This window comes from Ischnura elegans, chromosome 1 (assembly GCF_921293095.1).
Source record: "Ischnura elegans chromosome 1, ioIscEleg1.1, whole genome shotgun sequence".
Lineage (NCBI taxonomy): Eukaryota > Metazoa > Arthropoda > Insecta > Odonata > Coenagrionidae > Ischnura > Ischnura elegans.
In genome coordinates, this window is record NC_060246.1 from 35,116,031 (window position 1) to 35,141,511 (window position 25,481).

Here is a 25,481-nt window from a genome sequence, read left to right on the forward strand (position 1 = left end):
AAAGTGATGAAGAAATGAGGAAGCCCAATTAATTCAGCTTTTAAAACACAAAAAATTGCGATCGACAAGAACACTGTACTTTTAGAAAAGGGTTCAGTGTGCACATGTACATCGTATTCGAAATTGACCGACAATGGACAAATTACTAATTAAACGACCAAATTAGTGGCTGTAGTTAGGACGATAATGTATGAGATAGGAAACTAATAATGTACCCGCAAGACACTTGTAACTATGTCCGTTCCCCAAGTCTCACAATGCCTGAAAGAAAATTCTGCAAAAAAAAACATTATCTTCCTTCTTCAAGAATCTACTATTCCCAGAAATGACCGTCCTTAAAACTGGAAGCAAGAAATCACCGACAGGCATATTAAACCGCCACCATATATAACCTGAAACTGCCGAGGCTATTAGAAAATGCTCAATCGATTCCTTCCGCCGACAGTAACGACGCAATGGAGGAGGACATAAAAATGGAGGAAGTCGTTGACTGAGAGGGCATCGAAAAGCTTTTTTTTTTGCTGTACAAAAAATCATGAGATATAGCGGCATTCAAATTCCCTCAATATTTCCTTGGGCACAGCGCGGAAAGATGCTCCTTACAACTCTCTTTGTTACTATAATTCTTTTCTGAAAACTCGTACACTAATAAACATTCAGCAGTCAAAAAGTTTTATGAAGTTATGGATAAGTTATTTTGGCCAACAGAGATTGAATTTCTACTCCTTTGAATACATCCACAACACTCCATTGATGCAAATCACTGCATGACACAAAAACCTTTGTATGCAGTCACGCGCACGGGTGCAAAGCCAAATCCCGGCTAACTAAGCCAAATGCTCATGGCGAACTTAGGTGTCTTAGGTGTCCATCGTTACATTTAGTTATTCACGCACTGACCAGAGTTCACCCTAATTCCAATCAGAAAGTACAAGGTAAAGTTTAATCTTCAGTCTCTCTCACTTGGCTACTTTTAAAAAAATCGTATTGTATGACGCTAGAATAAAGCGCAACTTGATACAAAAGGAAAAAGCTCAATCATATGTTTACACATACACTAACTGGATTTCAGAGCAAATATATACAACTGCACAACTTGGTATGAAATTATATTATTTCCCTCGGGAAAATATGTAAAGAACGACCTGTGACGAGATTCGAACCACAGACGTCTGTCTATAACGCAATGGGCTAATGATTCAATCGCAGCCGGCTCAACTATGAGGAATTTTTTCATGATGATGGGATTAAAAGCGACATAGTAGGTTTCCACAAAACTTTTACTTAACCCAATCGGTTTCGGAAATTTCATCACCATTTCAAGGGAGCAACTCCACAAGTACATAAAAATTAACGCAAACCATCTCCAGCAAGTCCAGTCAACAATCAAATAATATAAATGTAAAAAAAAATCTTACGCAGTTACCCATATTGTGCGTCTCGGTCCTAAATAAGGGTAATATTTAGGGAACAGAAATAACCTAAACCTGAAATACTGCTTATGTATGTTCAATCAACTCCAAAAGCAGCGTTGAAGTAGGACACTTCCCAGGCCTGAAAAAGATTTCCCCTATCCCACGAATAATCCTTCAGTGCTCACGCAACAAAGGGAATGGAAAGAAACCCTTCGCTCATTCCCAGGCCCCACAGCTTTCTTCGGATCGGAAAAGCTCCCAGTGGGCATCTTGCATCCACGGCGTAAAATCCCCCGGGGCGTTCCCCTAATCATCGGATCAACGCTCGGCCTTTCTCCTGAAGAGGTGGGAAAAAAACTTGGGAGAAAGAGAACTTGAGAGGGAATCATTTGGTCTGGAGTTCACTGCAAAAGAATACTCCGGGTGGACTTCCGCGAGTCCCACCCTCTCCCCTATCACCTCTGCTGCATTATAAAGCACCCTCATTAAGTGGTCCTCCCAAGTTTGCGGAAACAGCAGGGATCGAGGGTTTGACGAAAGGTATAACTACTCTTGAGGCATGTATTCCTTAAGTTCTACTGTCTAAATTTCAAACTGTAAGCCGGGAGTATTAGGAATTATCTTATTAGGATGAAATATAAACCAATAAAAACCGTAAAAAATCTGTATTATGTAACAATCGAAATCGTGTCATTTATAAAAAAATTAGAGCAATTAATAATTGGGGGTGTTGATTGGCAAATCAGATGCCATTTATATATTCCGATTAGTTCTATAAAAGCAATCCAGAACTCTATTAAAAATCGTTAAAAATACACTGAATGGGTGGCAGACGACATTTTGCGGACGATAGGGCAGTTTCTACAATGAGACAACTTCCCATTCTAATATATCAACGGATAAAACCACACTTTCACAACTCTATTGTCAAGATAAAATAACTCAAAGGCTGGAAATTGACTTTTTTATGATTTTCAAGATTTTAAAGCAAAATTCGAGAAATTAGTTCTGCTTCTGCAAATCCTGCCCTGTATATAATAGGGGTGGTAGGAAACTTAAAGTGTTACATCAGAAGCCGAAGCTTCCAAATATTCGAGAGAATTTTCCGAATAAAAAGCCATTTTCCATTGTTTTCCTTTTACGCAGCAATGTGAAAGGCAGATATAAAAATGAACATAGTTGTAGCAACAAGTCTACCACTATGTTCAATTCGATTAAAATAAAGATTTTTAAGTAAATTTACTATTTTTTAATTTCCCAAAAAAATAACACCCAAATTAATCTTCCATTCGCGAACACAAAAGCCTGTCCACTGGAATTATGATGGTTAAATGTTTCTCAGTTTCCCTATCACCATTTCCCGCGAAAGTAGACGTTAGGGCTGACCACAAAAAAATCCAACAATCGAGAAAGTACTGAGGCATTTCCATGCACGATCGTGAAACTTGGGGAAATGCTTGAGGAATGAGAATAGGCGCGATTTCAAAGCCGTCTAACCACCAGAATTTCCATAAATTTCATTCTATTTTCGTGGAGACTTTCAGCACCTCCACGAACTTTTGGCACATTCTCACCAAAAAGCTATGCCTCTGCAAATCCTGCCCTGTATATAATAGGGGTGGTAGGAAACTTAAAGTGTTACATCAGAAGCCGAAGCTTCCCAATATCCACTTGCACCACAGCAATGTATCCTTACGCGTGCTCACTCACAGAATTTCTCGGATCATGAAAAATTCTGAATAGTTAACATTCAGCACTCTGAAAGATCTACACTGCATATCACTTATCACAAATTAGATCACTTTTTTCTAGACTAAGGAAAATTAATATAGAATCAATTGTCACCAAAACTAGGGCTCACTTCATCCCCACAGAAACTCTCCGTTACCAAAATATGTATCGACTACATAATAACCAGGATACATATTAGCTTTACAACAGTAAAAAAATAATAATCTCACTCAGATTCTACATTTAATCAATGAAACTCAAACGCAATTAATAAATTAGCCTATTCATGTCACGATGAATAGTGAATTGATAATTAATAATATAAGTTTGGTAATAATGATGGATGAGACATTATTTAGAAGAAAAAAATTGAAACAAAATATAACAGGAAAAATTGCACATCAATTTTCAATGAAAATTACGTCTCAAGATCAAGAGTTGGCCGATGGCTACTACTTAATGCCGAACTGAGAGGAGGGAGGAACGTTCCATGATCTGAGAAAAATATTTCATGCAGCAGCTTTGAGCAGAATACTAGGCAGACAACCAAAATTATACACGCACGGACTAGAAAGAAAGTAACGTTTACGTACTGCTATATACGAACAAAATAAATTGCAAAAATATGTACGAATCAAGAAACGAAATACAGAGATTTTTGGGACACTACGAGTTAAATTATCTATCAAGCAGCGAAATAAAATGCGATAAAACTTTACTACAATCCCCACATAGTCACTTTACGGACTTCGCTACCACGCAAGTATCGCAATACATTACAAGAGAGGCAAAACATCTCGTAAGTTGAATAAAAATCTATGGTAGCTTTATAAATCAACAGCGAATGAAAAAAAAATAAAAATCTCTCTATCATACCTTCCCAAGAACAAAGGGGTAAAAAGTTGGGTACTATTAACTTTTAATCCCAAGAATACAATCTTCAGGGCGATCTTGAAATATTTCCCGCCGAGAAAAAGAAAATTTTCGCACAAAAAGTTATAACTGACCGGCATGCATAAAAACCGGCAAGAGAATGAACGTCATAAATAAACTCAAACCCTTCTAGCGCAGGAGCGTGGTGCTGGGGAAAAAATACGAAAATGGGAGTGTTCGATTTTCCGGAAAAAGTCGGCAGATTAACAGAAACGCCCAGTGTATTAGGGCCCGGGAAAAATCCTCACGCGAGAAAAACTTGGTGGACGTGAAAAAACATGACCCATCATTACTACGAGTAGTACCCCACTTTGAATTCCCTCCCCCATGCCTCTCTCAATACACATACGTCTCTTTGAACCCCTCTCTCCTTCGCATTGGGTAATCACGCGTAAACGAGATCAATCGACCGTGAGACGCTTAAAAAGGGAGAAACGACCGGGAGAACAAAGTAGGAATGGGAGGAAAGGGAAGAAGGAACAAGGGAATAAAAGAGAACGAATGCGTGGGTAGGCGGAGGGTGGAATGTACCAAGAATTGTAGAATAAGGAAAGAAACACAGCGAGGGAGACCATGGGTGACAAACAAGGCAGCGGGATTTCGCCCCCTGGAAATGCACCCCTACGAAATAGACTTTTGCCGGTCTCAATTGCAGGAAGGTTACGCCCCACATCAAGTACAGAAGTGAGACGTCTTAATTCCTGCGAGGGGGGATTTCCACAATCTATGACAGAGGAAGAGGAATAAAATAAAACAATGAATCAATTCGCCCTCTCTACTGAAAACACCAAAAAACCTGAAGGGAACGATTTAAGTTCCGCATGCCTTTGTGACTAGTATTCACAACACAACATGATATATAACGCTGATTTCACTACTCGTCATCACATGTTACTTAACAGGGTTTAACTGAAGACTAGTAATATTGAGGTAAAGTCCATATTCAGTCAATTACATGAAATTAATGAGAGATTCTTCTAAATATTTCCAATTTCCAAGTGACTTCCATTGATATTAATCACTATAATTTACTCCCACGTAGACATACACAAGTCTTAGAGGGGTAAATCGAACCAAAGATTACAATATAGACTCAGTGTAAAGAGTAGCATTAAATACACGTAGGTGAAACAAAATTATAAGGAAAGATAACAGTCATTAACAGCTTATTACAAAATTCATTGAGTAACGATTTAGGAATGTCATTAAATCTAAACAGATGTAGAAAAAATATTCTATCAGCAATGACAAAAAGATGTACTGAGAAGAGTCCCCTCGCTTTCCACAAAAAATGAAAAGGGTTCATCACATGATCGACGGTTGACTTCGAGGAGGAATACATTTTCAGCAAATTAGTTGGGTCACATAAACGCCGGTGAAGACGTATTTGAGAGAATTGAACAGATTATCCAATTTATGGGTCCAATTTACCACACCCTCGCGGGATAGAGCGAAATCGTTAAAGAGCTGGAGAGAAAGGGAAAGGGTAGGAGTTGAAACTTGGATAACGGATGGAGACAGATCGAGGGGATGGATTGAGGGAACACGAGTCACGGCTTAGCGAGAGAAATCACGGGGATGTCGCAAAAAAAACAGGGCTACACTCAATACTCGTGTCCCGCACCACACCATTCATCGTTCCGTGGGGCCCAAATCACCGCTGCTACGTCGTTCCCTTTCGGTCGGCCCTGAAACGAAGGGGGCTGTTTAAAACTTCCCCAACGCTTCATCATCCCCCTCGCCGAGACTGGCAACTAAGTCGATCGCCAGGGAAGAAGAGCTGCGAGCGACGGAGGGAGAGACCAAGGGCGCAAACAAGTGCGGGCAGGGCCACTCCCAAAAACGAAAGAGAGGGAGGCGAAAAGGGTTGCCAAGGAAAGAGGACTGCCTCTACTACGGGGAGCGGAGAGCCTTTAGGGAGGGCCCAACAGGAGAAGCATGGCAGAGGGCAGGGGTGGGTGAAGCAACCTAGATGTTTACCTACAAAGTCAAAATAGAGCTAGAATGCGACGAGGGGGAGGGGCTGGCTGCGCGGTGACGAGAAAAGTCGGCCAACAATAAGCCCCCTGATAATTAGGAGCCCGAAAAATACTATCAACGAAATATCTGTAACCAATAAACAAGACCCATAGAAGGTAAGTACAGAAGATATATTCATGAGAGGAAACGAAAAATTGAGGTTACATAATGACAACAGTAGCATAATAATGTTTATTTTATTTCTACTAAGACAACTATCACCAAAACACTGAAAAAACTGGATCGGTCCCACATCAGTTACGTACTATTTACATTCGCGGATACAGAGAATCGCTCGGCAATAATAGCTCTACTAGTAAGGTTAGGGTACACTACGAGGAAACGAATGATGTTTAAGTCTCGGGTTTTGTGGTTGCCTTGCGGCTCTCAGAAAATACGGTATACCTCTTAGCTGCAGTATGTACATTCCGGGCAAACTCACATTCAAATTTACCATTACAGGTATTCCGATGCGGTAATCGGTGAATCATATCCCTATTATAGCAGTGACAACTCCTACAGTTCCCCGGAGGTATTTCTCTGATTCGACATTTTATGATCGTAAAATCCACTGAGACTTGGAGAGGAATTTCAAGAACTATTCAAGTAGAAAGTATTCCACGATTACATGATAGCCTTCACTATGCATGAAAATTATTCCCAAGTCTACAACCTTCTTCCGCGGTGAATTATGCGGGTGATAGTATTGTTACATTTTTGTAGCGTCGCTGATTTGTAATGAAGAAGACCTGACCCTTCATTACCTCCGCCGGTTTCTGCTTCTGAGAGATTGGTACTCAACTTACTAGGGCACTCTATCAACTCTTACCGGCGAGGAGTAGTATTCACTCAGGAGAAGTGACCAGATGGGGTGACGAAACGCAGGACGATTCTGAATGATACACAGAAATGCCTAAATTACCAAATACTACACGCACATTATACAAAAATATTACTAAAAATGTCATACACATTTTGGAGACTGGTAGGTACACTAGGCTTTCAACGAAGAAGCCTTCACGATACACGATTCCATAACAATAACGAATTAGCGGGTATAGGTGAAAACGTAACGGGATTTGGAGCTAACCCCTTTAAAACTGCGCAAACCATTTCCTCCCCCATTCACAAGAACCCCGCCACGCAGGTTTTTAAGCATTCCCGCGGAAAAAACGCGATCCTCCCCTCTCGGCACGAATTTCTTCCTTCCTACCCTCCCTTCGTGCCACACAACCTCCACCGTTCGGCAAACGCACGCCGACCTTTCCCTCCCCATTTCCCCCACACAACTATCGTCACGACTGAGGATTGTCGCGTCCTTCCGCGTCCACAATCCCGCAGTCCGTTCCTTCTCCTCCTTACCTCCCTCAACTCCCCCTCATTCCATCACCCGTGCTGAACGTCTCCCCCGCCCCGCATCGTCTTCACGACTACTAACCGCTAAGAGCCAACGGATTCGGATGAATGGTAGGCCTCTCTCTCTCTCTCCCTCTCTTTCAGTCGCCAGTCCGCCCAGATCGATAAACGGCTGCGAAGCGATGCGATGGAATTGAGTCGGGAGGGAAGGATCTCTCAGTACGCGGCGTTTATGCATCTGAGTGAGTGTGTGCGAGTATGGGCAAGATCGTACACTGAGCTCTTTCCTTCCCTTTAGATCATGGGTTTTAAAAAAAGGTTGGAGAAATCGATTTCACATCTTCCGAAGAGCCACAATGCCCCACGTCACTTTACCACCATAACCATAAAATTTAATAAAACATATAATTTCAATGTGCAATAATCTATATTGGTTAAAATGTTTTATCAATCAATGTGGTTTTTGACATTGTTTATTTTTGAGGAGTGTGTCGATACTTGGTTTTGTTTTTGAACTTGCGATACAATATTTTCTTTAGCCTATAGGGACCGCAAGACTTTAGCCGGTGGCTCGCATGTTGGTCCGGGGGCCGCGGATAGAAGACCCTAGCTCTAGATACATAGATAGATAGAAGAATATTTATTGTCCAGGAAAAATTCTTAAGAACAAAAATAATATTATGCAAAGTATGATCTCGTCGTTTCCCGGCGAATGATGTCATGTAATTGAATTTGGGCTGTCCCCTGGGTGAAGGTCTTCATTGATGCCGACGTTGCGAAAACCGAGTCGGCATCAATAGAAACCTTCACACGGTGGATAGCCCGAATTTAACAACAAGATAATATAATACAGTTTGCAGGCACGTTAATTACAGAATAGATAGCTACCGAAGAGATAAACTTTCCATTTTTTCTGTCTATGTATAATGCTTTCCCATTTCATGACATAAAAAAAAACAAATGCATGTATCTAAGTAAAAAAAGACAAATGGAATTATACACCAAGCCGGATTTGATACATGACAAAAAATCTGGCTACAGCAAAAAAAATGGTTACAGCAAAAATGGTACCGTTATAACAAGAAAACAAATTAGAAAAAATAAGAGTAACTTATGTTATTCCCAAGAAAGTAAGTGATCATAATATTTTAGTATAAATATTTTAACAGATATGAAATTTTCAACTTCAGCTGGAATTTTATTCCCTACATGACAAGCTGTTACAAGAAATGATTTGCTATAAACAGTGGTTCGATGCACTGGGAAATAGATTAGGATCAGACCTAATATACACTTTATAGACGGAGGGACGACTAAGGAACAAATCATACAGATATTTTTTTAGGATATCAAATTTGTTTTTAGTCCACAAGGATATGCTACAAACCGGTGATTCCTCCTCCTGCCCGAGTTGGTCTGGAATACGTGACCTGATTGCCGATTCATAACATCCATCCCGATTGAGAGCGATTCGATTCGCATCCACCGCGAGGAAGCCGGGCGAAGGAGCTGATCGGTGCGTGTTTGTTTGTTTGTGTGCGCCAAAAATCGCGCGCAGATATAACCCGGGCCCCGCCCCGCTCAAAACAAAGCACTCTATTATGGGTTTATTTCAAGGGGATAAAAATTCAATAAGGAATAATCCCACGAAGGAACGGCTGCCACCAACTGAAACGCTCCGCAACGGAATCCAAAAGTTTTCTCGTATGAGTTACGCTCAATAACCTTAGGTTCAGCACAATAAACGAATCAAAGACTGCGCATTATATATAGATTTCACCACATCGCCTTTCCACCTAGTGTGGCTACTTTTCAGTTCTTTGCTTCATAGCAGCCTCAAGATTAAGGCTAATACGTAAACTCAAGGGCATTAAAGGCTATTTCGGTGCCCTTATTATAAGTTATTTCAATATACCCTACTTTGGATTACGTTTTCAAGCGTTACTTCGTGGAACCACATGATAATTGAAATTAAAAATACTGCGTACATTTCGCACAATTACATCCTCAATTTTACTTTTACATTGTAACCTCGCCAAATCTAAACGTCCATTCAAAACAAAAACTCAACTAACCGAAAATACAAACTAAACAAACATAATGAGGTTAAAGGTCAAGCATAGTAAAGACTGATATCTACGGTTCAACGGAGTTTTGTTTTAACGGATGGCATGGTGCGAAAACTGAAAATCTTTAGAAACGAATTCCTTTATATTGAATAAACAACACGAAATACCAGCTTTATCCGAGTCGGTCCGTGAAAGCATTAATTCACACCTCCAACAGAGTGATTTATAAAATATTTCCATGAGTCGTTTTGGTGCTCTTACCTTATTTTTGCGTGCAAAATCTGAATCATAACAACGCTGTAATAACAATGCAAGAATAATCATTTGAAAATAGTGTGCAAAAAAATAGTGTGTCATACGAGAATACTGTGAAAAAACGACGTTCCCTACTAGGAGTTTCTCAGTGATACAATATTAATTGCTATATCCATAGTAACGATGGTAGGTACATACATTTCTAAAAAGAGACACAGAAAGGTTATTTGTTAGAGTGAAAATTACCACGTGCTAAGCCCAAAATTTTAATATTTTTCCATTCCTATAAGAGCTTACAACCTAAAAACCCTAAAAAAAACAACTTACGCTATAATATACACAGTGAGATAAATTTAACAGCATAAAAATTGAGTCACGCGAAGTGGGAGGTGCTCCAATTCTCAAGAGGAGGACAAATGAATTTTTTTACTACGTGGGGCATAATTTTCAAGATCCATCCATGCACACTCCCATTTTATCGTTGCGAAACTTGACCTCTTTCTCTTACCAATACTAATGGAAGGGACAACACCTGACCTTGAATAGAATGAGGGGTTAATGAATAATCATCATACCATTCCACAACGTTCTTTGCGAGGAAAGAACACTTCCGAAACATCAGTATTCCTAGTCACGCTCGGAAAGCAAAGAATTCCGAGATTAAAGGAGTTAATCATGCAGAGGAGTAAGGAAAAGGAGAGCAATTATGACGAAAAAATATAAAGAATGGGAACATAAAAAAATGGGACGAAAGAAAGATATGAGAAATACGAGGTAGATACAAAGGAATGTGCGGCCGAGAAAATAAAGAGCGATGACTTGTGAGATTCAAATGATTTATTAAATGATTGAGAAAAGATTTTTTTCTCCTTACCTAATTCTCTAAACTCGCAAATTTAACACATACACTACTCTCCGACATTATCGACGTGACCAAGCAAAAATAGGAAGGAAAGACCATAAATTTAAAATTCAATTGAAAAAACAGAAAACAGACATTTTGAGAAAATCCTTCCTGCATAGAGGAATTAAAGAGTGGAATGACCTACCTGAAGTGATTTTTAAGATCTTCCCTTCAAATGCCAAAATTTTTAGGAAGAAGTGTGAAGCACTGACCTATTGATTTAGTACATAATGGTTCAAAAAGAGAGTTTGAAGTTGGGTCAATGCTTATTTTTTAGTTGTATTATATTAGAATTAATGTATTTAATGGATTGCTTTAAAATTGTTTTATTGGGATAATGTTAAATTCTTAGTTGTATGTGATTAGAATTAGGGTGTTATTTTTATCATGGATATATATTCTGGTTCTTTTTCTCTGTATTATGTGCTTCCTGATTTTATGTTACCACCCGACATTATGGTCGACTTGTAACAATTTATGTAATAATAATAATAATAATAATAATATTCGCACCACAAGTCCTGGAAACCAAGCACTCAGGAAGGTTTCAAACCCATGACCACTTGTTCAGAAGGCGAGGACTTAAACCGCCGCGGCGTAATTAATCAATATTGATCGTCTAATTTCAGTTATCATATCTTTTTCGTGGTGTTGCAAGTCGTAAATTACCAACATTATAACTTAGGAAAAGTAATTTTTTCCGTTATTCTTCCGTATCCCAGTGTACGCCGACCGGCACGGTAGACTACCCCCCAAAAAAAAACAGGAAATAACATAAGATAGAAAGGAAATACGCTGTTCACCAGTTAATTTGGATTGAGAAGTCATTGACATGCATGTACCGAGCATGTATCGACTTACTTCCACAGGAGCCAGAACTACTATTTTTACATCGATCGTCTAATGTAAGATCTTAGCTCAACCACAAGACTTGACGCATATACCACGACCGATTTCTTAAACCGCTCGCGACATTTGGACTGACAATTCAACATGTTGCTGGCCATTAATTCAGGCGGCTTCCCCCATCTCCTTTCTTCCTCCTCCTTTCTTCATCTTTTTCTTCCCCAGGCGCATTGTTTACGTCAAATATCCGTGAATTTATCTATATTAAGGAACTCCCATCCCCCGATTTATATTAGTTTGGATTTTGCCCTCCTTCTTCACGTTGAGGTGGCGGTTGGAAGTGACAGCGAAGGCGTTTAAGAGGTGCCGACCCATCACAAGTAAGAGACCCACCCACGCCTCATTTCCCGCAAACCGCAGCAATTTTTTTCCACCTCGACCTAAACGACCCTCATCCATACACCCATTTGGAGAAAGAGAGATAGGGAAGAGGAGAGAGAGATCTTCAGTCAAAAGCAGGATCACCGCATATGGGCGAGGACGACTTGAAGCGAGTGGGCGATTGAAAACAATAAAACGAAAGGAGGTAGAGAGGGTCATGGCCTCCCGAGAGATAATTCCCTCCCATGAATATTAAATGCCACCCTCCCTCTCCCAGACACCGGCACTCCCTCTAAATGCTGCGGTGTCCCCCTGCCTCTCGTTGTGTGTTCCCTACAATCCCGACAACGATTGCTATGTCACGTCCCTTCGGTCGACCCCGCTTTGACCGTCGCCGCTCCTCTTGTACGTCCAAGTGTTAAAATAATAACGTCTCCCCCCCCCCCCCCCTTTTATCTTCCCTCCTCTCCCAACCATTTGGGTCCCCACCCTCTCGCTTCATTACTCAATGACTCAGAGAGAGAGAGGGGTAGTTGCCTGTCCCGATCGGACGACGAAAGGGTGACATACACCCAAATGAAGGCGGCGCGGCGTAGGTACAGTTGCGAACAACACACCCCCATCACACCCTTTAGCGAGTCGGGTGCAACCAACTTCTACCCCTCCGCACAATGAATCACGAACGAATTCGAGTGCAGTGCACGACTTGACACACGGAACAAACGCGGCCCTTCATCTCGACTTTTCCAGCGGAATTTGCGATTTTTTCTGCAGAACCATTAGCGACCAAAGGGGGGAGCGTTATGAAAGGTTACGGAGGCGCGATCCCATTAATCTTCGAAAGAAATGATGCTACGCAGATATGTTCGGCGGATGAATGCATTAATCACTCAATGTGTACGATGAGTCCTTCGCTCGATCTATGCGTGTCGTGAAGAGACAACGCACAGTAAATAAGCAGCGGTGACATCGCGGAATAAAAAAACTATTTCCCCCTGAAATCGACAAACTTATTCTCGAAGTGAGTAATGAACTTTTTTCCTTAGTGCAACGAGACACAGATAACGGAAACCCGTTGCACCTGTTACGTCAAACGAATTTTGCTCTTGAAATAAAGTATAAATTATGCATCACTATAAGCACCGATATTGACGTGATTTTAAGAAACCAGAAAACCAAATGTGGAGTTTAAAACAACGACAGTCAAGGATATTTATTGCTTCGAGGGTTGGTATTCTAGCTACGGTCGCACCGCCATCCTTCCGCAATATTTGGAGAAAACACCTGGCGTGGTTCCCTCATTCACTGCCCCTGAATGAAGCGAGAAGACCACCACCAAATGGAGAGTAATGACTATGGGCCTCAATAACTCACCAAACACAGTCAAGTCAAATAAAAAATTCCATGGATGATCGATAATGACATAGATACCCCAGGAATTTCACCCAAGCGGATCCGTTTTGGTGAAGCTCGCGAAGAGAATGGGACGAAGGGGTCAGGATGAGGAGGAGAGAAGACGAAAATGAGCACGAGGGAAAGATGAAACGAAGGGAGAGCCCGAGAAACGGAAGAAGGGCATAAATATACATTCCTGGAAGACTGAGGAGAAGAGGGGTGAAATATGGTCTCGAGTGACGGGAGTTGCGGGATGATGAAGAGGGTTTTCGGGGGAGGGAGATGAGGCAGTCCCCGGCAGAGGGAGGATCACCACCGTGGACCAGAAATGAAGAGAAGATGGTTGAGATGAAGAGAGGAGGAGATAGAACCCAAGTTTGGTCGGTTGGTCCCGACGGGAGAGGGGAAAGGAGAGGAGGGCCTCACTGCTCGTGTACTCCCCGGGTGAGGTCCGAAAAATCCCCGAGGCGGTGGGAAGGCTTTCGCCGAGTAGGCATACGGGGGAGTAGAGGAAGGGAACGGAGAGAGGAGATAGCCCTCAAAAACGGATAAGGAGACAAAAGGAAGAACACGAAGAAGGATCCGTAAAAAGGGGGATGAATGAGAAGGAGGAAGGGGGAGGTAACATTTTTGTTCGCCACCCTGTAAGCCAAGAAAAAAAAGGTAGAGAGAGATTGGGGAAGAGTGAGAGGGAGAATGAAAAATCAAGGGAAATGGAAAAAGGTGCTTCCTTAAAGCACGAGAAAGGAACAGGGTGTAAGCGAAGGCGAACGAATGAAGAGAGGAAGAGTGGGTGGGATAAAGAGAAGGAAAAGGGGGATGAAATGAAAGAACATAAAAAGGAGACTAGGGGGGAAGGAAAAGTGAAATTGCAAAGAAAGAGTTGACGCATGAATGTGCGGATTGGGAGAGAACGACAATTCGGCAAAAAAAAGATAAGAAAATGGAACTCAGGTGCGGAAGGCAAGGAAAATGTAAGTGCTCAACTACAATTGGAGGGGATTAAATGAGCCGCAAAGGGAAAGAAAGACATCTCCTTATCCCAGTATCCTTTCGTGATTTCCTCGAAAATGCTGTGTAAAGGAAAATGAAGAACGCAAAGAAGATTAATACTCATACTTTCATATTGCATAATCTTAATAAGACTCTAATGCCACGCATTTAATCCTTCATAACTTTTCTCCAAAACTAGTCCACGCTAAACGATTTTTTTTCCGTTTGAGAAGAAACTGTGACCCTAAAGTTAAAACTAATAGATGAAACGTGGGCTTCCGCGACGTAAGTCAATGGCAATACTACAACACATGGTGAAAGAGTAAATCCACAGGGATCTACGATACGTATACGACAGTACGATAATTTCTAAATTCTTCGCACAGATTTACACGGCATGTGCCTGGAATAATATCATAACCTACGCCAATTTGGAGTAACCAACATTCAAGTTCAGAAGATACCAAAGAATTTAAATACCTACCTGAGAAAGGAACTGAGGAAGCCTTTTTGAAAGAATATATCAATAAGTATGAGAGAAAAAGATAGATAGCGTACATCAGGCTCATTGAAGGAATAATTATGACCAGGCAACCCAGTTATGGAGGCAAACAAAAACGCAATTTCACCGCAAACGTGAAGGATGCATGATCTTTTGTTCACAGCTCCCACGTAAAGGCAGTTTACATCCTAAAATTACTTATCAATACGACGACTGGCTAATAAAACTACTGCATGACGCTATAAATGGAAATCCATCCTATTTTTTCAAAGTGAGCAGTAAAAACTCCGCAATTACTTAGCAATACGATGACTAGTAACAAAGATTGAAGTGTTACCCATATATCTATATAAGAGCAGGTTCTATTTATCTCAGGTGACAAGGGTGACTCATGAATAGAGACGTAGTGATCATGCGAACACTTCCTCGTTTCCATTCTTGGCATCGGCGACACTAGCTTCGGCGCCATTCCGACCGCGCATAAATGCGGTTATCTGCGCGACTGCCATAACAGCGCGTGGAGGGAGACGAGAAGGGGGTGGGGGCCTTCGGATTCAATTAATGCCGCTCTCCAGAGAGTCTGTGGGCGCCCTTGGGGAACCAATGGGATGTTAAAACCACATCCAAGCGATTGAATCGGTAAGCCTTATAGTGACTCCATCCGACGAGCATCCTAACCGAGCTGTTGAGGATTGATCAGTGAAACGTGTAGGCCGCTTCAACTCCTGAAAGCGTCAAGTTTACGGCTAGGAGCACGAGAAAGAACGCCTCAGAAAACAATCATGAGCCATGAGTGTCAACATGAATAATATACTTCCAATTTATTCCTACTAGCTGGCAACATATCAAAAAAATAAAATGCCACTCGAGACATGAAAATAGAGCTTGCACTCTCCCATTAAGAGGGATTTAATAGAGATTGCTACGGTGGACACCGTTTGAATAATAACGATGGTCGTTGGTGCTGTGAAAGAAAATAAATCGCAAAATAAACGCTACGCCGGCATTGAATTGAATGTGACCGTATGTGGGGACACATGGACTTAATGCGAATGGTGTGACGTTTTTCATCAACTTCAAATACTGCTCAAAATGACGAGGTCCAAACCTAATCAATAAGAAAATGTTGAGCAAAACTTTGCAACTCCACAGTTTTAGAAAATGTGATTGGCCACTCATCAATGCAATCTTTACTCCCTTTAATAGTCCAGTTAAATCCCCTTCTAGCTCCGGGACGTCTTTTTTTCGACGCACTATTCACCTCGATGTGTTATACAGCCTATATATAATTTTCCAACAAGTTTCCTCCATTAACAAGAAGAGTAACAGCTTAGGGAATAACAATGCAATTGTTCGATACATTTAACAACGGTGCCCCAAAAGGCTATTATATAAATAAGTTTATAAAGGGCCGACAGTCTACCCCAAACATAGATTTCACCTCGATAAAATTACTTAAGGGCAGTGACTGACACAGAAATATTTCAGTAGAAGAAATCCTATGTACCACATTAAAAGAATTTTGTGCTAAGAAATATATTAATAAGTGCTAAAGAAGAATTGTACAATACAATTACCAAATACTTAATATTTTGGAATTTTGTATTTTCAAAGAAGAAATAATCGATTGGGAATGGCACAGTGCACATAAGAAATGCTCTCCAGAGAATTCCACGAGGATAATAAACCACAGGAAGCCAAGAACCTTCTAGGAAGAATGAAACCGGCGGAAAACCGGAAATGGGTTCACTAACAACATTTTCTTTCAAAAAACAAAAAATACTGAGTGAGGAAATACACTTGCACGCCGAGACTATAGTACATTTACTATTACCCGAAAAACCACTAATAAGACGGAAGTGGTTTACCAAACACTGAGATACTTGACCAAACTAATAGATGGATGGTTTTCTTTCGGCCCATTGAAGTGACTCGAGTACATGGGAACATTCGCTCTTATTGCGTGATGCAAAAAATCCCAACTTTCTGAGAGAAACGAATAATAACAACTGATTCCCAATCAACCCAGGAACTGGAAAGTGATATCAAACAGGAATGCATAAGCAAAAGTTCAAGCAAACGCTAAAAATCAAACATCGATTTCATAAATACGTAAACATACTCATAGATTACATTCGTAAATCCGTAAAAATAGCAATAGATTACATTGCGATCCACAAATGGGCCAATGGTTATTCCGACTTTTTCCTCAACGTCTCAATCTGCAAAATCGATAGGGCCATCGATTTCAAAGGAGAATCACGTGGAAGGAGAGCTCATGGAGTGGGATTCACGAGACCTGCGGCGGAATGAGATAATATACGTGGTGCGTGGCCAGACGGAGAGGCGGGAGAGCGCGGGGGGCGGGGCAGGAGCCGATAACACGGCAGGCACTCGTGGAGCAGCACCGAGATTGCGGGCCGGAAAGGTTGGTGACCATAACAAACACTTGGGCACCATATTGTCAACAAACTACTTGAACGACAAAATAGAACGATACTTGGGGATATCAATACGAACAATGGACGGATTTGAAGAGATCTCTCACAATATCACCTTCAGTTCACAATAATAAGCGTATAAAAAAAATAGATAAAGGTCATCCAGCAGAGTAAAACCAAACACAATGGCTACCAAGCCCATGCGAATTTATTTCTATGCAAATTTAACTAAAGGAAACTTAAAGAGCACTAATTCATTGAGATCAAGTCTACAACGAATCGCCATGATGAGGAGATAGGACTAAATAAGCAAAAAAACTAAACGAAATCATGAGAAAAAAAGGAGGAGGACAAATTCATCAACCAGTGGCATGCGATTGACAAATTAATAGTTCTCTCTTGAACGCTATCTTTCACACCGTACATCCCATTTGGTCCGCTCGGACTACTCCTTCAAAAAGAACCGAATCACACTTTAATCCATGCACTATTAACCACCGTTTAGATGCTAACAGCTTACCAGGATATTTGAAGACGCCCGAGGTAATTAGCGAGGGAAGATTAAATGCTCCGTCCTCGAGTCCAATATGCTCCGGAGACTCCTTAATTAATGCGGACGGAAAAAGGAAAGGAAAGACCAAGCAGAGTCACCTCAAGTAGAGTCTCACTACTGACTCTTCAGACACACCCTTCAAAACGCAGAGTCAAGTGCGGCTCAACATCTGCGGTCGAGATGAGCCAACCTCCACGCCCATGAGGGAAGGGAACTTCCACGAAACAGAGGGAACACCACACAACAACGGAGAACACTGCGCGCGGGCGGGAGGGCGGGCGGGGGACCCTGGCGCCTAGCGTACGCCCTCTCGTCCCCACTACGGTCACCTACTACGGATAACACATCCCCGAATCGATCACGGCTCTACTCGCGCCTCCCGAGGTGCGCTCCCGATCGCTGGGCAGGTCCCAGCATCACGAACCTAGGCACGCGACTGAACCGACCGGCGTGCCCGAGTGAGAATCTCTCCTCGGAGAGGTTGGGGGCGTGGCGGAGAGGGGCGAGAGAGGCGAGTTCGCCGTCGGCGGAGGAGGAGTACGCCGCCGTCGCCGGAACGGAACACCACACCACGCGGGCCGCCCTACAACACTGCGCCTGGCGCGGTGGAGGAGCAGCGGGGAGGCCGGGCGTGAGGGGGGCGCAGGGGTGGTCGCAGGAGGGTAACAGGAGTGGGGATAAGGCTGTGGCAGAAGCGGCAGACGGCGGGTAGACGAGGCGAGGAGGTGGGGGTGGAGGAAAGCGAGCCGGCTCAATGCGTGGGCGAAGGGAGTGATGGGCGAAAAAGCGACGAAAAAAATAAAAGAGGGCCCCCCTCATAAAATATTCAACCCTTAAACGTTCATTTATTAAAAAAAAAAAAAGTTTTATAGCTCCCAAGAACGTTTCATTATTCCAAGATTTTCATGCTGAGCGAATTAGTCGGTCGCCAATCCTAAAAATCGTTTGCCTCGACTCTCAACTCCTTCATTTATTAAAATAAGACCTTTAATCCCGCATATATTACGATCGGAGTTTATATTTGCATAATTTCTTCCACACTTGGGTCTTTCTCGGCAAAATGATAAAAAATGCCCTACCGCCAGTCCTTGAAATACTCTGCTATGTCTCTCTGAAAGTGATCAATTTGCCGAGAATGATAATAAAATTATAGTGTATTTGAGCCCATCATACAAAAACACTGGCTCGAAGAAATTATCCCATGAGACTGTCATAAGTGTTTAGGATTGGGAGATGAAGTTTCATTGAAGGTTGAATCGGCTTCAACTACCTTAAACGGCAAACGATCATCGGATGGATCACTATTCAAGCACACTCCTCAGTCACCCAAGCAGGACTGGATGGCCATTTGAATTTGTCACCAATGTCTGGTGGCGGCCGCGAGGCCTTTACATGGTTCCCCATCAGCATCGCCCGCTCAGTCCACAGGGAGAAACAAACCACGCGAAATGTTGAGACATGGGGGTTGAGAAAAGAGGGATTTGTATACTAACACTTTATCCTTTGAAACGGTGATAAAACAAGAGGGCAGAGCTTCTTTAGATTTATTTACAGTACGCGTTGGCAGAATTGTTTACAAAAAGAATGAGCCTAAAAATTGTCTTTACCTTAAAATATAAAACTCGACTGAAGTTGGAGGTGTTCGTGACGCCAGTCTAAAACAATAAAGGCGCAACACGATTTTCAAAGGCGAAGATCGCTTCATTTGGAATACATTTCATTTTTCTCGCTACAAAAAAGAAACGCCTCCCTTCAACTGAACACAGTTGCAGTAGTTGAAATACTCTCTTGCAAAACAATCGCTGTTGACGTTCCTTTTCACCCAAGTCGCTCACGACGAAGAAAAAAGGAACGAAAGGGAATGAGAAAATAAAGGGAGATCGGTAGACGGCGAGGTAAGACAAGAGAGGGTGGAGAAGCACCGTCTAGGCGATGTTGACGGGACGGGTCAGCGGGAAACCCAAGGATATCATGCCGACTCGATGTTATGATGATGCAAGGGGCGGGCACGCAATGGGGGAGACGCGGGACATATATTTTACAACAAAGCGGGAGGGGTCCTGCGAAATGTCGAGAGGGAGAGAAAGAGAGTGCGATGCGACGAAATTCTGGCACGAGAAAAGAGGGATAGCGGCGAGAACGAGGGGAAATGGACGATTAAGTTCAGGGCACGCCCCTCCCCACCCACCCACCCTCTTCGAAACGACAGGCATTTGTTTTTTTCTTTTTTTTTAATCCATTCCCCTGCATCATCACGCGTGCATCACGCGGACAGCGAAAGAGACGCTCGCTCGCTCGACTGAGGACTCGCGGGAGTGAGCAAAAACAACTCCAGCTACCTCTCTCCGCAGTTTGGTCTCCGGCCGGAAAGCCAGTCATATTTAAAAATAGGGATTGCAACACGAGAGTAGAACAAACGAGTTGAAGGGACATCATCCCACTATCCGCCGCTTGCCATACACTTCATTTCAAAGGAATTGTTTCTATACAAGCTTCAAAACATAAACGATCGTATATGAGTGAAAGGAATGTATTCAAACAACAGTGACCTGAGATATGAAGACATTTCCACAGAGCCAAAAAATTATAATAGGAAGTTACTATACGGTCCTAGCAGTAAATTGAAAGTTGTTTGATTTAATTGCATTCAGCAGGCCATAAAAAATTATGATTGCTTCTATTCAACATATCAATAGGATTTGCTTTTTCTGCTTTATCAACATATCATAGGAATACCGTCAGTGTTTGGTCAAAAACGTCATTCCTGACGAGCATACATACACGCGTGGATTTTTCATATTAGTGAAAAGCAACACGATCACACTTCCTCAGCATAAGTTTACCACAACCTAGGTAACAATGAAGTGATGGGGGTGTAATAAGCCAACAGCATACGATGGGCAGGCATATTATCACCGTCGTCTCTTTAAGGTGAGTTTTTTCGAACCCATTGGCTTTAAACACTAATTACTTTTTTACAATGGCTCGTCCATTCTCTCTAACTAAATAATCATTCGTGATGCATGTGGCCACGAATGAAAACATTTGACAGAAAACACATACAACAATAAACCGTTAACTACTCCCTGTTTCATCGTTAGTATCTACTCGATCCTCATATACATGCTCGGCATGGTATGACTCGCTTACTACTAAGAACGGTAATGATCTTTTTTTTAATCACATGAATCTCTTGGCTTGCACAAAACCAAAGTAGAATATATAACGGCAGTAAAAACTAAGCACGGGACCATAAAAGGTACCAGATTTCATCAAGGTTGGCGCTATAGATTAGCTTGATTAGATAACAGAAGGTGAGAGTAGGGGTAGAGAAGTGGATTAAGGTTCGGTAATACATGCGAAATAAAGCATCAAATCGCTAAATGTAATAATTATAGGAGGCTTCCAAAACAGGCTTATCCCTAACTTAAACAATCACATGGATGAAAATTAAACTTAATCATGCTCCATGAGCTATACATGAACGTTAGGGAGGATAGATACGAAGCATTTGGAATGCAGACGCAAGGACACTAGAAAATATTAGACAAAAGGGAAGAATGAGAAATGAGAGTTGCAGAAAAGAGCTGAGCGAAGGAAACTATTTGATGACACTAGACGGAGAAAAAATTTGGATAGGGCATACATTTACAATTAGAAGAAAGGGAACCATGGGGAATGAGGATAAAAAGTACAGAACTATGCAACTGATGGACATGTCAATAAGAGGAGGACACACTGACCTCAAGGCAGTGACGGCGCTAGCAGGTGCGGGGCTAGGGGCGAACCTTCAGTGCGGGGCCCCTCACTTAAAATATTAAACTCTATACCCCATCTACAAACTCGAGCATTTTTAATCCCTACCACTCTCTTGCTAAGTATGTGTTCCCCTCCCAAATTCAGACTTCGTAATGACGCCGTTATGATACCATCACGCAGTTGAGTTCAAAATAGTATAATACAAATTAAATTTATAATTATATTTATTCATAAAATTATAACGTAAAATAAACATAAAAAGCGCGCTTTTTACTTTAAATTACTGCATTATTATTCCTTTTTCATAATATTATTTTTTGTCTTGCACGGACTTAACAATAAAGTTATAGTTGAAATTGCGTTTTCAAACTATCGTATATTTTAAATTTTTTCACGAACGCGGGGCCCCCCAAAGCGCGGGGCCCGGGGCAGTCGCCCCGCCCTAAGGCCGGCTCTGCCTCAAGGAGCAGGTAAAGGATAGGTGCATGTTGAAACAACGATGCTAGACAGATCCTAACCATTGGCAAAACATAATACCTACAATAACAATTAATCAGACCGAGGCATCAATTTGGAAAATATGAAGAATTTGGAGATTGAGACAACAACTAAATGAATAGCATTTCTTTCCATTGCTTTTAGGGTTAGCTGCGTCTAAGTTGAGTTCTGATGACGTTTCGTGGACTATGCTGGTCACATCATCCGATCAGGTGTGAGAGAGCAGAATTACTGAGTGGATAATCGCAACGGGATGCAAAATATTACAACTAAATATAAGATGAGCTTTTAAAAAACTGTATTCACGGTACCATTCTAAAATACACCTATAAGAATGATAAGCCTTCGATTTAAGGAAGTTTTGAATAGATTATTAACAACAAAGAAGAAAATATTAAATAAACGACTTATTAGCAAGAGAACTTGAGAAAAAAATAACGAAATTAGGCTAAGGGGCTTAAAGAAAGGGAAAGCGTGAAACTGAAATTCAGTCTTCCCTCAGTAAATGTAGAATAAATGGAATATTGCCGATGAAATGAACTTTCATTCTTCGGGCTGTATTTCAGCGAGAGAAGCCTTATCTAAAACAAATGGAGCGGAAACCAAAAAAAAAGTTAAAAAGAACTCTACGGGCAGGGAATGGGAGCCTCAAGAAAAAGAACTTGAAAGGGTTCCAACGAGTGCATTTTCTCCAGCCCATCTCACCACCACGCCGGAGAGAAAAGGGACTAGCATGGAAAACGCCCAGCCGTTAAGTGCGATAGCGGTAATGAGGGGAGGGAACTTGGCGGAGAAGGCGAAAGCCCAGCGAAGAGAGAGAGAGAGAGAATGGATATTCCCATCGGCGAAGTCATCTTCGGGAAGACCCTAACGATTATGCGGCGGGAGCACCGGGACTCGCGATGTTGGCCGCGAAGAGATGGCGGCAGCGGCGCGAAAGGTATATGGGGGCGAGAAACTTCGCGATCTGAATGGGACGAGAGAAAGGGGTGAGAATAAGGGTGTGAGAGTGTGCAAACTGGACCCCGGGGATCTGAACGCGGAACTCGGTTCCGGGGTCGTGTAACGAGAGGGACGCGCGAGTCTGGAATAAAGGCGGCAGACGAGGATCTGCACTCGCTCCGAGCGGTGTCCAGGTTAATAACTCCTCTCAAAAGGGAAAGCGCATTTATTTTCTCACGTAGATACCTTTGACTCACCCAATTACGGAAACGCTTCCCTTTAACGGATGAACAGCGCTCAGGGAAAAAGGAAAAAAAAAATGGTTTTCTGGGTGTATATTTTTCTACACAACAGATGTGACTGAGGAGATAGGGGCAGCCCAGTGGGAAGAGCTTTGAACAAATGATCGAGGGATCACGGGTTCACATCCCGGCAAAAATTGCAAATTCTCGAATCAAAATCCTAGAGATGCGAGGTGGCCTAGGGAAACTGGTCAAATATCCCCGACGTTTGTTATTCACACACCTGTAACTTAGTCTGAGACGAGCTCTACCATTACTTAATCAAACAGGCCTCCGGATTAAAACACTGGGTGAGGCAAGCGTGACTGTCAACGGAGCAAGTCATCATCAAAAAACGCTCCCAATTTAAGCTTAATTGAGGAATAAATTAAAAAGTAAAAACTACCACAGCAATTCGATGATGAGAAATGAACAAGGATGATTGCTTAAACCGCTATGGTCAACAGTAATTTAATATGTATCCTACCGGTGAAATCAGGCTTACATGGAGCATTTTACCAAAGCCCCTCTACAAAATTGAACAAGCGTCTTCAATTCACAAAGAGGCCTATCCATAAATACCATTCTCTTCCTTCCTATTCCCCACTAACAAGGTATTTATCACCCAATCCCCGGATTTCATAACTCTGTATTAAATTGATTAGGGATATTTTTCTTGTTTTTCTTACCTCTTAATTACGACCGCCAAATAAAAATTTGATCAGATTGAGTTTGATACTACCCAATCCATTATTTCGTGTCAAAGCATAAAAATACACCGTAACCAATATTTTTGCTTGAATGCTTACGTTCAAGCATTTTGGGGGCTTCCAAACGATGCTTTCAAAAAGACTCGAGTTTTTTAATCCTCTTTTTCCCCTCGCAATTACCTAATTCCCACCAAAATACTTGGGATACGTACGATTTCACCCGCGGGCAAACTACCTCGCGATTACAGCGAACGGCTTTAAAGGTCTCGATCTTAGTTTAAAAATAGAGAAAATTTGAATGAGAACAAATAGCAGTAACATATCAAAATAAAATGTTTAAAATTCCGTTTAAATCAGTGCTAGAATATTTCATTCAAGAAAATTTGAATCGAGCCGACTTTCCATCGTCATTCACCGGCAGAAAAAATAAGAAAAGCTAAAATTTGGATGCCTCTGAAGAAAGCTTGGAGAAATCTCGCTCGCTACGACATTGACAAGAGTTGTAATTCATGAGGCAAACAAAATATTTGAAGCAGCAAGTCGGCATGATAGAAATGATGAAAGTGAGGGTCTTACTCGGGTTTTTCCCCCAGCTGGGAAATCAAGTCGTTTTACACCTGCTCAGGGGTCAGCTCATTCTAATTTTAGACGTTCCTCGCCGCTGCTGCATCCAATGCAAGCACCAGTGGCACCCGGAAAATGTGAAAAACCCAGCATCCAAGTGGTCTAAATATTGCACTGTTCGTACCGACATAATGGAAAGGATGATACGGTATTAAAGCATTTTCCAGGAAAAATACATCAAGTTTCATTTTTACAAGCATTCAACGGTAGTATTAGCTAATAATTACGACCAGGCAAAGAATAGCATTAGATGAGACTGTTTTTAACACACAGACGCAAGTTCTCACGCAGTAACTGTTTTCTAATACGATTTACTTTAATAAATATCTCCAAATGCGATATGAAAGGATTCTCTTTATTAGGTACACACTACGCACGCCCGCATCTTTTCAAATAAATTCTACGAGGCGCCATATATTGTTTTTATTTACGCCATTGTACATTGGATTATAAAAAATATTATCTCGTAAATGTCATTAAAGAAATGATAAGAAGTAAGCGAATACTAAATTCAATAAAAAGATCACTACCCCATTTGCTTGAAATAGATTTTATATATAGCTTTCAGATGGATAGAATACCACGATCAATGACTAGACTCAGAATGAACAGACCAGACAATGACAGGCAGGTGTGTCGTGAAACAAGTATTTAAAATAAGTCGCAAAAACAGAGTATCTGCAATTGCGGAAGCAGAAGAAATCTGGAGCTTTAAAAAACGAGAAGGTAGCACTGGAAGCGAAAAAGTATAGGGGGCCATGCATCACTTTCGGGTTTTGAAAAAATTTGGCCAGGAAATGTTGGCCACGGAAGTCCGTAAAAATATGACCTACAAACACTTATCACACTTCATATAAGGGAAAAGAAAGACGCC

At 41.7% G+C, this 25,481-nt stretch overlaps 1 protein-coding gene across 4 annotated transcripts in view; it reads right to left on the reverse strand.

Moving 5' to 3' along the window:
- LOC124158725 (adenomatous polyposis coli protein-like) overlaps nucleotides 1–25,481 on the reverse strand; it is a 389,744-nt gene that overhangs the window by 326,815 nt on the left and 37,448 nt on the right. The window contains exon 1 of one of the 4 annotated variants that reach the window (XM_046534017.1): nucleotides 17,761–17,886. The exons of the other annotated variants lie outside the window; for them this stretch is intronic. The gene's annotated coding sequence lies outside the window, so the exon portion shown is untranslated. Of the gene's footprint in view, nucleotides 1–17,760; nucleotides 17,887–25,481 lie in introns of those variants that run through there. 4 annotated transcript variants of the gene reach the window in all.